Source organism: Loxodonta africana, chromosome 4 (genome assembly GCF_030014295.1).
Source record: "Loxodonta africana isolate mLoxAfr1 chromosome 4, mLoxAfr1.hap2, whole genome shotgun sequence".
NCBI lineage: Eukaryota > Metazoa > Chordata > Mammalia > Proboscidea > Elephantidae > Loxodonta > Loxodonta africana.
Genome location: NC_087345.1, coordinates 148544406 through 148559302, shown reverse-complemented (window position 1 = coordinate 148559302; position 14897 = coordinate 148544406).

Sequence of the window (14897 nt, the reverse complement as noted above, 5' to 3'; positions counted from 1 at the left end):
AACACAAAAACAAGACTTACTTAATATAATGGGGGTGATTAATAAGAAATAGAAAGGAAGAATAAAAGAAAGGTTTATAGAATGAGAATTAACTCTAGTTTAATATAAGATTTGTCTTGAAGCCATTTGATTCTGTTCCAACCAGGTGGTATTTTCCTCAAATTGTTCTCTCTTGCTATTTACCTTAAGACATAATATTTAAGCCTCTTATATTATCACATCATAATTTAGTACCTGCAAGGATTAAATGCATTGTCATACCTAAATACATTTAGTAGCCTGTTCTATAGAATGACAAGCTCAAAAAGATATCAATATTTCTTCTGTATTGACCTTACATAGGACAGCCATCAATTCTTCAGAATTATCTTAATTATAAGTGAATGTATCTCCATTTTTTCCTATCAAACATCTTTTCCTAATGTATTCATATTACCTTAAGATAGATTGATAAGAAAATTAATCTTTTTCTTAATTAAGTAGAGAATAGAATACCAGCATACCTTAGGTGAACAAGGATTTCTTTCTGTCATACACACAGATGCACATACATGAGATAGCATCCAAGAAAGCCATACTAAATATTTCAAAAGCTAGATCATGTTGATAGCAGTGTTCCTAAAGGAATTCACTTCTAGTTCTGGTCATGTTTTTTCTTCCTTTGAGATAGCGCTTTGTTTGTAGACATTATGTTGCATTTTCCAAAGCTTACCTTACCTCATAGTTACTTCTGTATTTTTCCCCCCACATTTCTATAGCCTAGATAGATGATGGTGAAATGGTTCAGCTTTCAGTTGCTAACTGAAAGGTGGGCAGTTGGAACCCACCAGGGGCTCCATGGGACAAAAGACCTGGAAATCTGCTCTCATAAAAATTAAAACCAAACCAAACCCGTTTCTGTGCAGTCCATTCCGACTCAGAGCGACGGTAGAGGCCAGGGTTGAATTGCCCCACAGAGTTTCCAAGGAGTGCCTGGTGGATTCAAACTGCCAACCATGCCACCAGGGTTTCCCTTATAAAGATTACAGCCTAGGAAACCCTATGGGGCAGTTCTACTCTGTCCTATAGGGTTTCTGTGAGTCAGAATCAACTCCGTGGCACACAACAACAGATGGAAACTTTTCACACCAACCCCTTGTGGTAAGATTTTTGTTTTCAGCCCCGTATCTCTTAATTTCTGGTACAATTCTTTATATACATATATTCATGCCTTCAATGGTTATTTATTGAGTGTTTTACTATATAAAAAAAAAATTTTTTTTTTTACTCTATACCAACCCTATACTAAACCAAAAGGATGTAAAACAGACAAAACTTTTTTCATTATATTGCATATAATAAAATGCCTAGAAAACAACACACAATGGACTAAGCACTCAGACTTTTTAGTCAGACCTGAGTAAAATCTTGTTTCAGCCCCTACGTGTTGTGTTGCCATACAACTAATTTCTTAGCTTAAATTTATTAATCTGTAAAAGAGGGATAATGCTTACCTCACAGGCTTGCTACATGAATCTTATAATAAATGGTAGTTGCATAGCATTTAACATTTGTTAAATTATGTTGTTTTTTTTTTTTTTTCCTGAAATGTTACTAACAAACTGTGGTGATTACATGTTTAGACAGAAATGATACATGACGAGTGGGAAAAATACTTATGGCTTATCACTTGTGTTATTAAAGTGCTGCATATCTACTTTTTGATTATGGTGAGAGAAACTTTAGTAAATTCCTTCCTGAAGAAATATTTCAATATTTAATTTTGTACTTTGTGAATTTTTGTTGTTTATGTTTAAAATCTCTGTGACTGATCCAGGAGCAGATAAGTTGTCATTTATCTTTTCACCTTTTCATTAAAAAAAAAAAAAATTACCTTATACATTTTACTCTTTATTTTACCTTAAATTCATTTTAATGTAAAGTATAAATAGTATGATTTTTTTTTCCTTAAACTTGAAATTTCAAAACTTTGCTAAGGTTAACTAACTTCATTATTTTTTATGACTTTATTTAAAGTATAATGTAATGGATTCAATTTAACATTTTTTTCCCAGGTAGCCAATTTTCCTGATATTATTTGAATAGTACATATATTCATATAAAGCTTATATTTATGGTTGCACGGTAGCTTGGCTGCTAACAAAGACGTCTGCAGTTCAAACCCACCAGTTGCTCCTCGGAAACCCTACAGAGCAGCCCTACTCTGTCCTATGTGATCTTTCTGAGTCGGAATTGAGTCAGTGGGAACGGATATTTTTTTGGTTTTATATATAAAGATTGTTACTTATATTATTTGTGGTATTATGTTAGTAGTATATATTCAGAATTAGCTTCCTGTTTCTTTCAGTTTGAACATCTCTTGTTCTCTGTTTTTTGTTCGTTTGTTTTTAACTCTGGGGAGTCTTGATGACTATACTTGTAAGGTGAGCTATTCTTACCACAGAGTTCCTGAGTAATGAAAATGGTTAGGTGTTTAGATACTAACCAGAAGTTAGGTGGTTTGAATCTACCCAGGCATGCTTTGGAAGAAAGACCTGGTGATCTACTTTGAAAGATCACAGCCGTGAAAACTCAGAGACACAGTTCTAATCTGCACACAGGGGGACTACATAAGTTGAAGTCAACTTGACGGCAATGGTTTGGTTTTTTTTTTTGGTTTATTTATTTATTTTTTAATTGTGCTTTAGATGCAGGTTTACAGAGCAAATGAGTTTCTCATTAAACAATTAATACACATGTTGTTTTGTGACATTGGTTGCCAACCCCACGACGTGTCAACACTCTTCCCTTCTTGACCTTGGATTTCCTCATTACCAGCATTTCAACCCCCTCCTGCCTTGTAGTCTTTGCTTGGGTTGTTGTGCTCATTTAGCCTTGTTTTGCTTTATGGGCCTGTCTAAACTTTGGCTGAAGGGTGAACCTCAGGAGTGACTTCAATTAAAAGGGTGTTCGGGGGCGATACTCTCAGGGCTTTCCTAGTCTCTGTCAGGCCAGTTAGTCTGATCTTTTTTTGTGAGTTAGAATTTTATTCTATGTTTTTCTCTAGCTATGTCTGAGACCCTCTATTGTGATCCCTGTCAGTGCAGTCAGTGGTGGTTGCCAGGGACTATCAAGTTGTGATTGGTTTATTCTTACCATGGTAAGCAAATTTTTTTTTTTTTTTTAATGGGTATCAATAAAAAAAAAAAAAAAAGAACAAACCAAACCTGTTGCCATGGGGTCAATTCCAACTCATAGCGATGATAGATAGATAGATAGATAGATGATAGATAGATAGATAGATAGATAGATAGATAGATGATAGATAGATAGATAGATAGATAGATAGATAGATAGATAGATAGATAGATGATAGATAGACAGACAGATAGATAGATAGACATAGATATATATACCTCCGTAATTTCAGACTCAAATATCCCATTCTTTAAATTTTTCATATGCTCCATCTCTTAGATTCTGGTGCATCTTTAAGTACATCTATTAAGGAGTGTGTCCATGAGCATCTCATGTTCTGAATCCTGAATCCTGCAGATCTAAGTACGAAAGTCATTCTGTTTTCCCAGTATATACATTTCTCTATGCTTGGCCAAAATATTCTTGGACCACAATCTTTTCCTCTCAGAACTATGTTCTCATTGCTACATTGTACTCTGGGACTCTCAGTTAAATATAATCTGAAACTAATGTAACTTTTTAAGCTTTTTGCCCCAATAGTTGGGAATTTTTTTCCTTGAACATTAAATTCAAACATTTTGCTAAGTTTGGGTAACTTCATTATTTTTATGACTTTTTTTAACCCAATTTTATTATGGAAAAACTAAATTGTCAAACACTAGTGTATATATTGTCATTGCCCATTACACATATTCAAAAAATAACATTATACCATTTTTTTCATTATCTTAATTTTTTTACCTGAACTGTTTTTAAGAAAATCCCAGACCTCGTGCCATTCTACTCATACATACTTAGAGATGCGTTTTACAAAATATGGAAATTTTTTACATTACCCTAATGCCATTATGGAAATCCTGGTGGTGTAGTGGTTAAGTGCTACAGCTGCTAACCAAAAGTTTGGTGGTTTGAACCCACCAGGCACTCCTTGGAAACTCTGTCAAAGCCGTTCTACTCTGTCCTATAGGGTTACTATGAGTTGGAATCGCCTGGGCGACAATGGTTTTTTTTTGGTTTTGGAATGTCATTATAATGCCTAACACAGTTATTTATATGCAACTAAAAAAAAAATTGCTGTGGAGTCAATTCCAACTTATAAAGACCTTATAGAACAGGGAAGAACTCCCCCGTAGGGTTTCCAAGGTTTTTAGGGAAGCTGGCTGCCACATCTTTCTCTCTGGAGCAGCTGGTGGGTTGGAACTGCTGACCTTTCCTTTAACAGTGGAGCCTCAGGCTTAGGGAACCCAACCTGTATATTCAAGAAATGTCTTTTTGTGCTTTGTTTTGTATTGCTTGTATGTTTTTGCTGAATTCATGGAAAGTAGTCTCTTAGTGAATGATTAATGGAAGCTTCACTTGTTTTGATTCTTTCCTAATTGATGTCAATTATTTATGTTTATCTTTGTTTTCTCTCCTTCACAGCATCCCTTAATATTACAAACTTTTTCCTTTTTGTTTCTATAATAATGGACCTATATCCTTGTTAGTGAATTCATTTTTTAAATTGTCAATTATGTTCTTTAGTACAGCTGAAACCAACTTTAATTTTTCTATTGTGGTATATTCAGTCCCACTTTTTTAAAATATATTTTTGTACCTTTGCCAGCAACATTTATTCAACATCCTTCTTTCTCTTATTTTCCCCATTTACATATGTATTTTATGTATTTATGACAATATATGTTTTAATATAAAGTTGGTATTTATTTCTTTATCCTTGAATGAAGTATTATCTAACACTGTTAACATTTGAACTTGACTTTCTCCTTTTTGATGCATACCACTTTCTATGCTCATGTTACCAGAGTCTCACAATCATTTTAGCTAGATTTCCTGCTGATGCATATTTGCCTTACCAAATGCCAGGATCAAACAAATACTAAATGGCAAGGTTCCACTAGAGTTAGGCACAATATTATTCTGCTTCTCTTGTTCTAAATATTAGGAGAGGAATTGTTTCCCAGGTAATTTAAAATGTTTGATAATTTCTCGTAATGGCACATTTTCAGGAGTCTACTAATACCCGTTTTATCCTTATGTCTAAGAGTCTAAGGATGCAATGATCCATCAACTCAGCAACTTTCACTCCTGTAGTATTATCTTGGTTGTTAACCAAAAGGTGAGCAGTTCCAATCCACCATCTTCTCCTTAGATACCCTGTGGGGCAGTTCTACTCAAAATCAACTTGGCGGCAATGCATTTGTTTGTTTCTTGGAACAAGGGGAAGTTGTGTGATTCCACAGAGTGTGAATAGAGAGCTAGATAACTACAAGGTGAGGAGAGGGTAGTCCTGACCAAACTTTGAAATGAGAGCTAAGAATTAAAAGTAACCTCAAGCTTTCTCATTGATGCTTTGGACTACAGTCTTTATTGGCTGCTACTTTGATGAATGGAGTCCTTGGGTGGCACAAACTATTAAAAAAGATTAAGTGCTTGAATACTAGCTGAAAAATTGATGATTTGAACCCACCCACAAGCACCTTGGAAGAGAGGCCAGGAGATCTGCTTCCGAAAGTTCCCAAACCCACTGCCATTGATTCCAACTCATAGTGACACTACAGGACAGAGTAAAACTGCCCCACTGAGTTTCCAAAGCTGTAAATCTTTATGGAGGCAGACCTTCTACTCTGACAAGCATGGGATCACTGTGAGTCAGAATAGACCCCATGGCAATCACCACCACCGTGACATTTTGGTGGATGATTTTTTTCTACTTATTTCTTATTATAGCATTCTTATTTCAGATATTCAGAAGTGAGTAACCCTCCAATCATGTTTTAAACTTGCCTATGCAACCTTTCAGCCTTGAGCTTGAAAACCATTTTATCAGTATTCTGGGTTTCATCTGCTGTTATAATTTCTTTCTCTGTGTTTTCGTGAGTGTTTTAATGATCTGACACAGCCAGGTAGCTATATCACAACCAGAAAGTTACACCATTACTTTCTGACATAAATTTCAAAGATTACTGTCTTTAATAATAGTTAGTAATGATCTTTACTGCCTGTTGATTCATTCATTTTTGTAATTAAGATTCTTTGTGATATTAAAAACTTCAAAATGAAAAATTTAATGCAATTACCTTTCAGAAAATGTCACATAAATTGAATAGCAGATGATATGCCTTTAAAAGAACTTTCAGGAAAGAATTTTTCTTGAACTTTGGAGAAGTGTAACTTGAAAGAAAAGTAGACTTTTGTTTTAAAATTCATATTTTTTTGATTATGGAGCAAATTTTCTGTAACTATATAGAAAAATATGAAATTCCAATTTAGAATTCCATCATGAAACTACACCGTTCTAATTTCTCCATGCCACGGTTTGTTAATATTCCACAAAGTCCCAGGATGCAACTCTAAGACTGCATTCAAATCTATGAACATGAGGCAATCATGCTCAGCAGAGTATAACAATAATTATAATAGAGATTAAATAAAAATAATTAGAAAAAGTTCATCTAGTTTTGATGTATTAATTATTCTGACCCTGTTCTATTCAGAGTCTAATTATCTGGTTCAGTGAAAATGCCAAGATTTCTACGACTCATAAAAATTACATTCAAGTAATTATGTCAGCAAACTAAACAGTATTCATTTACCATGCCTTTTTATGCACACATTTGAATATGCTTTTTTAACTGTTTTTGCTCTTTGTTCCTATTCATGGGAAATAATACCTGTAGTGAAATTTGAAAGTCAGTTGCACTCCGAGCGTAATGTGCAATTCTTGCTGATATTCTTCTTTTGTATGACTGCTGTAAGTCTCATATAACCTTTGTTTAAAAAACATGAATTAAGGTTCACTCTTCAGTTGTTTCAAAGAAATCTTTAAAACCTGTAGCTGTAGTTTAAAAACAACAAAAAAAGTTTAAAGCAATAACACAAAGCAGATCTTCTTAGAAAGTTTCTTACTTTGGTTAACTCAGAAGCTGACTAAATAGGTCTCTCTTCAGTTACTTCTGTTACCGTATTTCCCTTAGACACTTATTACGCCATCCTATAAAACAGCCTGGGTTTAGGAAACAAAGTTGTGTATATAATATTTTAATCTCTACAGTGCAGTGATGATGTAGCTGAAGATTTCAAATCACTGAGAATTTTTAACAGAGAAGAATTTTTCAATTACTGTAACACAGCTAGGCATTTCTTAATGCTGACACCTAAGTGAGTTTATGTAAAAAAACGTGGAGTTACAGGGCTGAGGAATTCAGTATCTATAAAAATCTTTGCCATTTTTAGCCTAATACTTAATGGGCTTTTTTTTTTTTTTTTAGCAAAAGTTTGTTGTCTGAAGTTTTTGGATTACAGTAGCTCTCCCCTTCTCTGCAGGAGATATGTTCCAAGACCCCCAGTGGATGCCTGAAAATGAGAATAGTACCAAACCCTTTAAGTACTATGTTTTCTCCTGTACCTACATACCTATGATAAAGTTTAATTTATAAGTTAGGCACAATAAGAGATTAACAGCAATAACTAATAATAAAATAGAAGCATTTTACAGCTTTTCTTTGACATGTTTGAATTGCCAGCATCACCACTCTTGCACTTTGGGGCCGTTATTTTTAAGGAAAATAAGGGTTACCTGGACACAAGCACCACCGACAGCAGCTGACCAGGTAACTGAAACCAGGGTAAGCGAAACTACAGATAAGGGGGATGGGGACTATGGGGGACTACTATATGTGTTAATTTTTGTTTTCTTCTTTAAGAGTACTGACAAGCACATGCTTTTGTTGAGAAAGTAAGCTTTAATTATATCCTCATTTTTAAAAAACTCCTTAGTTTCTAGTAATATGTGCACAAATATGTGGAAACCCTGGTGGCATAGTGGTTAAGAGCTACAGCTAATAACCAAAAGGTGGCAGTTCAAATCCACCAGGCAATCCTTGGAAACTCTATGGCGCAGTTCTAGTCTGTCCTATAAGGTCACTGTGAGTTGGAATCGACTTGATGGCAATGGGTTTGATTTTCGTTTACACAAATATGTAGAGAGTTATAGCCTATTTATAGGAAAATTTTTTAAAAAGGTAGAAAATGCCCAGTTTACCTTTCAGGTACTAAAGACTATTTCTAAACTTAGTCTTTTTGTCCTAGATGGGGGGAGGAGCAAAATGGATTGAACTAAAATGGGACGTGAGACAAAGATGGAAAACAATTACAAAAAAAAAGATAAAAAATACCCACAACCAAATTATCATGGCCATCAAGGCTCTGTATTCATATAGCACAGATTTTACCTATAGAAAACTGAAATGAGGCTGGTAATGGAGTTGAGGGTAAAGAACAGTGGTTCCAGTGACAAGATCACTTTGTGTATACATATCTTAAATAAATGGATGAATAAATAAATAACCCTGCTAGTCCTCAACAATAAAATTTTCTTAACTGTCCTCTTATAAGACTATTTTGAGGTATAAAATTTTCTTAACTGTCTTCTTATAAGACTATTTTGAGGTATTAGTCTAACATAATGAAGTGTCCTGAGAAATCATATGTTGTTATAGAGAAAATGTTTGTTTTTAACTTTGTCAGGTGTAACTAGTGCCTTAACAATCCCAGAAGTAGCAGAGATTGGAACTAAAGCACTAACATTTTATACGTAGCAGTCCGCATCCAGGTTTTCTGTAGAGTGAGATACTTTTTTTCCCCCACATCTATGCAATCAGGTATACCAAAGGAGAACACAGAGATGTTATCCTTTCCCCCTCCCCTACAAAAAAAGTAACTGAAGGGTTAGGAGTAACTAGTTTTCGTGTTTTGAACATTGTATATAACTGACTAATAGTTGAGGCAGATGTTACATTAATATTACTTATATCCTCCACAGAGCTCCTCCGCAGAAGTGCTTTGAAGAGTGGGTGGAGAATTTTCTTATCAGTACATCAACACAATGGGAGGTTTCATTCTGGGGAGAAGGAGGGTTTATTATTGTGTGGGGACTACTGTAACAAAATACCTCAAACTGGGAGGCTAATAAGAACAGGATTTTATTCCCTCCTAGTTCTGGAGGATAGAATTTTGAAATCAGGATACCAGTTGTATTGATTTCTTCTAGAGAGAATCTGTTCCATTTCTCTCTCCTAGCTTCCAGTAGCTCCCAGTGATCCTTGGAGTTCATTGGCTCACAGCTCTGCCTTCTGGAATTTCTGCCTGCATTGTCTCATAGTTGTCTTCCCTCTGTGTGTCTCTCTGTGTCTCTTCTCCTTTTTTATCGAACGCCACCCACACTGGATTATGACTCACCCTACTCCAGTATGACCTCATGCTAACTGATAAATCTTCAAAGACACTATTTCCAATCAAGGTCACATTCACAGGTGCTAGGGGTTAGGACTTAAATATATCTTTTTGGGGGGACACTATTCAACTACACCTTAACATAAAGAAAGCAAAAATTCTCACAACTGGGCCAATAAGCAACACCATGATAAATGAAGAAAATATTGAAGTTCTCAAGGATTTCATTTTAGTTGGATACACAAACAACACCCATTGAAATAGTAGTCAAGAAATTAATCAACGTATTGCACTGGGCAAATCTGCTGCAAAAGACCTCTTTAAAGTGTTAAAAAGCAAAGATGTCATTTTGGGGACTAAGGTGCAACTGACCCAAGCCATGGTATTTTCAATTGCCTCATTCGAATGCAAAAGCTGGACAATGAATAAGGAAGACCGAAGAAAAATTGATGCCCTTGAATTATGGTGTTTGGAAAGAATATTGAATATACCATGGACTGCCAGAAGAACAAACAAATCTGTATTAAAGGAAGTACAGCCAGAATGTTCCTTAGCAGGGAAGATGGCAATACTTTGCCTCACATACTTTGATATGTTATCTGGAGGAACCAGTCCCTGGAGAAGGACATCACGCTTGGTAAAGCAGAGGGTCAGCGAAAAAGAGGAAGACCCTCAATGATGTTGATTGACACAGTGGCTGCAACAATGGCCTCAAACATTATGATTGCAAGGATGGCACAGGATCAGGCAGTGTTTCGTTCTGTTGTACATAGGGCTGCTGTAAGTCAGAACAGACTTGAGAGCACCTAACAACACCACCTACTATTCAATCCATAACAGAGGAAGTGAGGGCATGATAGACATTGACTCAAATTTTAATGCGTTTTTTTCCTTTTGGCAAAAAGACCACATAGGCTGAGTTTCTCCCTATTCCTTCAGCACAAAGTTCTGATGGATCTTATTATACACTGTGCCAGGTGATCTTCCCAGCTATTTTCCCACTTCCTTTTTCAAATTCTGTTCATTGTTTCTAGTGGCAGTTGACATTTCATTTTTGTTCATCCTTCATTCATTCTTCAAATACTTACTGAAAAGTATCCACGTGCCAGACATTCTTGTGAGTCCTACAGATATAAAAGTGAAATAAGACTCACCCTTTCTCAAGTGATGGTCACAGTAGTTGGGGAAACAAACACCTAAATGAATGTAATGGGTTTAAAAATTCTGCAGTAAACTCAAGCGGGCAATATAAGGTATCTTTTCTGTATGACTGCAATAATTTTGTTTCCTGGTTTCTGTCTTGTAGTGCAATACTTAATTTGGTCTATTCAAGGCAACTTAGTCTGTTCTTGATAAAACTCTGACTCTTGATATTTGATCCCTTCTCTTTGCTCATCCTCCCCTTCTCCATAAGGTTGATTTAAGTTATCACACTGGCTTATTTGTAGGAAGTAGTTCTCAATGCAAGCCTCTGTGAGTCCGAGTTGACTTGACCACACCTAACAAGAACAACAACAGTTCTCAACCTAAGAGGCTCTTTTCCCCCCCAGGAGACATTTGACAATATCTGAAGAGGTATTTTATTGTAACAACTGAGTGTGGAATTCTATTGGTATCTAATCCTTCCTTCTAAGGAGAATTCTGGCTGTACTTCCTCCAAGACATATATGTTGTTCTTCTAGCAGTCCACAGTATATTCAATATTCTTTGCCAGCACCGTAATTCAAAAGCATTAATTATTCTTCAGTCTTCCTTATTCATTGTCCAGTTTTCACATGCATATGAGGTAATTGAAAATACCATGGGTTGGGTCAGGCCCGCCTTAGTCCCCAAAATGACATGTTTGCTTTTTAACACTTTAAAGAGGTCTTTTGCAGCAGATTTGTCCAATACAATAGGTCTTTGACGCTATTGATATTTTAGACCAACAAAAAATTTTATGGTTTAAAATACCAATAGTACCAAGGTTGAGATACTGTAGTGTAGGGTGACCATATGTCCTGATTGTCATGGGATAGTCCTGGTTCACTCTATTATTTTAGTGTAATTAGTAATATCTCTCTTTCACTTTCAATAATTATATGTTCTATGGTTTTGGTACCTATATGTCTTCCTGGCATTGCGTTTCATCTCTGGTCTTTTTGAGTGTTGTTTCTCATTCCCCATTGACTTCAGTGGAGGGATAACTCATCTCACTCAGTTTGGGTAACCAATCTTGCCAAATGCTATATTCACTTCTTTATGACACCTTGTCCCTCTGAGGTGCAAAAAATTTCACAAGATCACTTTTAAGCCATACCATCTGTACCTCATTGCTCTACTCAGCCCCTCATTGCTATACCTCAATTGCAGGACATTGCAGTACAATTTCTGGTGGCACTGGAGGACAGTGCTTACAACACTGATTTCTCCACACCCATTCAATCTGTAGATAGTGCTCCTATCTTATCAGTGGTATCTCCTCATCCTGAAATTTAACCTAGAGGGCTAGAGCACTGCTCAGGGACCTATTTAAATGTAAGCCCTAGATGTACCCCTTTGGTCCCGTTTTCTTCACTTTCGGTGGAACTCTTTATCATTCTGGAGTCAGAAACATTGTCCTAACAGTCAAATATAGAGATATAGAGTCACACTTATTGGTTTAAAATCTTCTCTTACCAGCTATGTGATCTTAGGCAAATTACCAAACTCCTTTCATCTGTAATCTGGGAGACAACGGTCCCTACCTCATAGGTTGTTGTGGGATTAAAGAAATGAATATACGTAAAGCCTTAGAAAAGTACTTGGAAAAAAAACACTGTGGAAGTTTTAGCTATAAATAACATTTCACATGAAAGGCAACATTAGTTATTATCCTTTCCTACTGAGTGATTTATGTAATGAACCATGCCCCGAATCTACCAGATTTGGTTCTTTGTGTTCAACAAATAATTTAGAAGTCACATTTTTTTTTCCTCTGCCAACTGTGTGATATTTGCAAAGGAAAACATTTTGGATTTCAGATAAGTAAGTATTCTTACTATGTTTTTAAAAACTTATTTGAAAGCTCATTTGTTTTTGGTTTTAGGTTACGTTTCCCCTGATGTGGGGAATGGCATTGGCTGAGGTATGAAAGACCTCGAGAGTAACTATAGGTCAGAGTTGACTCAAGGGCACACAACAACAGTCAATACAAAAAAATATGAAAAAAAAGAAAAGCCCCATTTAAAAAATTATGGTTTTTCATGTGTAAATTTGTGTAATTCAGAAGTATGATGATAGAGAAAGGGAAGTTTTTATACCTATCAATTAGACAGGGGCCTCTCCTTAAAATTTCTCTACATAAATTGCACAGCTTACAATGTTTGAGATATTTTAGGGGTTTTCACTTGCAGGATATCATTTAATCTGACCACGTTACAGAGTAGACGGTATCTTCATCATGTAGACAGCGAAACTGATAATTCAGAGAAAGTAGGTGATTCTCCCCAGGTCAGAGAACTAGTAAGTTAAGTGAGTAATAAGTAACAGCACCAAGATTTAAACCTATGGTTTCTGATGCTCAGTGATATTCCTTAGACCACAACTGCCTTTTATTTATCTTCTATTCAACTTATATTTCACTTCTATTCCACACATTCTCTTCTTCTCTGATCATGAAAAGTCACCATTATATGGATCATCATTTCAGAAGTTTAAAATTTAATCATGCACTGTATCATCATGCAAACTCAATGCTTTTTTGTTTGTCTTCTTTAACTCTACATATAAGGAGTCTATGAATTTGTTTGGTTGGTTGGTTAGTTTAATGGCTGGGAACATATCTAATAATAGCATTTTTCCTATTCTCTACAAAAGGGAGTAGAAAAAAATTTCATTGACATAATTTACTATGGTTGTTATAAGCAGGACATACAGAGGTATTTTTGGTGTTAGAATGGATTTTCTGTCCTAGTTTTTAGAAGGTGGGAGTTCTGCAGCTCTCAGTAACTACTGGCCTTTTTCCCTCCACTGTTCTATTGCCCAAAGGGCACACATGTGGGTCCACATGCATACAAATTACTGAGAGAATGTATATTCTAAGGCAAAATTTATACTAATAATGTTGAAAAAAGTAACATGTTAAAAACTCTAAATATCATTATTAAAAAAAAATGTATTAGTTTAGGCCCAAAATGTCAGGAATAAAAAGCCATATTAAAACTTTGCATAGAAAAATAACCTTTAATCTGTACCCAAGCCCTAGATAGTTATATATTTCAATAAATTCTACAAGGAAGGGCAGAAGGGACCCAAGATAAAAGTATCACTAATATGCTAACACATTTTAGTTATCCCAAAATAGTTAGCAGAGGTAGCTGAGTTAATTTAAGCTTTTACAGATCACTGTTTTAACATAAAGGTGAACATCTGACTAATCCAGAAAGCAGTAATTCACTTTGCTCAGCTTTCTGGCAAATGGGGGGAAATGGCCCAAACTACTTCATATAGAAGACTAGATAAAAAAAAAAAAAAAGAAGGTTGTGGAATTTCCAGAAAATACATACTATGATAATGAGAATTAGGAGCAGAAAGTGGGTAAAAGAAAAGGTGAAGTGAGTATTATAACATCATATTCCTGGAATGTTCTATAACAAAATCTTTAGAAGTATTGACTATCTCATCTTTGAAACCCAAGAGCAAGTACACTTCATGTATGCATAAATACATATATTCAAAGTTATATTTTATTGTACTTGAGATACATCTTTTGATATTGTAATGATAAGATATCTCTTCAGGGAAAAAAAAGAAAAGACAGAGCAAAGGATATTTTTTAAAGATTAAAAAGAGATTTTGTGAAAGCTCTCATAATAATACAATTCTCTTTACATGAACACATTATGATTACAAAGGTAAGTGGATAACGAAATATAGAATCTTAAATTTTGGAGAATATTGTGGCCAGTGAGGTGGCAAAGAATAAAGAAGTTAAAAAATATCTTGGATTTATTAAACAGAGCAACTAGATAGCAAAGAGGTTAAACAAGGAGAGAATTAGGTCCTTTCCAAATTTTATCTAAATTTTATAGTGGCACTTTTTGAAATTTTTTGAAGTCTTTGATTTCAATCTTTTTAGATCTGTGTCCCTCACCTAAAAATATTAAAGTATTATACTAGATAACCTTTAAGCTTCTTTAATGGTCTTTATTATTAATGTGTACTGCCTTAACTTGGGGGTAATTTGGAGAAAAAAAAATTTTTTTTTTTTTTTTTTGAGGCACACCCTAAAACCATGTAAAGAAAGATCTCTCTAAGGCAATTACATAAATACTTGATTCAGCCTCTCTTTTAAGATACAGGTGAAATCTCTGAACTGGTTTAGGTGACAAGATCTTTCCTCATTTCTTCCACAGGAACACATTTTGATCCCCCCAAAAGATATATAAACTGAAAATATTTTATGTATAGTTCCTTTATGAGTAGAAAGTTATTTCCAACAAACATGTGTAAGGAGATGGATGAGC